We start from the raw sequence: 1,483 nt of genomic DNA, 5'->3' as shown, positions 1-1,483 counted from the left end.
TTGCTGCAGTAACATATTAACGATTTGCTTATTTTCTCTTCGCTGAACCCGCTGCTCCCGAAGAGTTGTCCCATCAGTTACTCGGAAGACAGTTGGCACAACGCCCCGCTTCAGTTTAAGCCTCGATGAAAAGCCTGAAAAATTAGGAACATTTCAGAAATTCGAATGCTATGCAAATAAAATAAATATATTTTACCCATTTCATATTGCATGAGGTTCATAAAATCATCATTTATAAAATGGTCGTTGCAAATAACACAATTTTTGTGGTTGAAAGGACTTGATCGCCGACAGAAACCAATCCACTTTTTTGCCAAAGCCACATCCGAAGGGAAAGAAAAATAGTTCTTTAACAACGATTTGTCGGAACTATCGTTGTTGCAACTTGCCACTGCAAACTTCATTTATAAAAATAAACTTTTTCCAATTAAAATTATTTCAAATTCAATTCAAAAAACCGCCTTCTATTCAAATGCTTATTTTTTTGCGTTATTTTGTTAATTTTCTTTTCGCTTATGACGTCACCATGCGAACAGCTGATTGCCAAACTCAAACCGAAAAAGATAGCGGTTCGTCGAAGGCGCAATCTTCTTTTCTATCATTCTTGGCCTACAGACGAATCGTTCGTGCGGCCTATCGTTCGAGATACATAATAAGGCTGGTAAGCTTTTGAATTGCATCAACCGTGTCTTTGCTGTCTATCTTTACGCTATCACGACAAAATCACATATGATCGTCTGTGGCAAACACAGTATAGACAGTAACCAACCTTTTTGGGTTGTTGTTGTAGTTATATTCACTCCTGAGGAAGGCACGGGGTTGTGTGCTGCTATTTATTGGCCTTCCTCAGACTTTTTATTAGATATCAGGGTTGTGTGATGCATTATTATTAGATAAATAAATTTAAGCATTTGACAAATCGTGATTTTATTAAAAGAAAATTATAAATGGTGTTGAAAAACCAAACAAACGGTCGTGCGAAAGCTCTATTTTTGTGTCTTGTTAAAATTTATACATGGCGTATTGATGGTAATACAAGCAATGTATTCTTTTGTGGATTTTGTTACTTGAGAATTTAGACAACGTGCGAGCTGCCAGGTTCTGTTATCAATATAATTAACACAAGCTTTTTCGCGTAGTTGCCTTTCAATAAATAGAATAAACAAATATTCGCAAATAAATTGGATTTATTTTATAACTGACAACTAACGTACGCTTTTTGTTCTTTTCTCCATTTTGATTTTGACTCTATTACCGCCAACAACTTTATGTGTATACATATTTACAAGCTGTCAAAATTTTGCGTAGTCACACGAGCTAGGTAAAAACTATGGCATTCTTATTCACAAGGAGAAATCTCAAAATTTTTGTTTGGTATTTCCAAATTTTCTCTTTTTTTATCAGTTGGCAAAAGCCCTCAGTGGCAGCGCTCCGAACGTTGAGATAGTAATTTCATGTCAATTAGTAGAAAAGTTCCATGATG

Source organism: Rhagoletis pomonella, unplaced genomic scaffold, assembly GCF_013731165.1.
Source record: "Rhagoletis pomonella isolate Grant_MI unplaced genomic scaffold, Rhpom_1.0 Rhpom_scaffold_00001, whole genome shotgun sequence".
Taxonomy (NCBI): Eukaryota; Metazoa; Arthropoda; class Insecta; order Diptera; family Tephritidae; genus Rhagoletis; species Rhagoletis pomonella.
Note: the sequence above shows the minus strand (reverse complement) of the source record.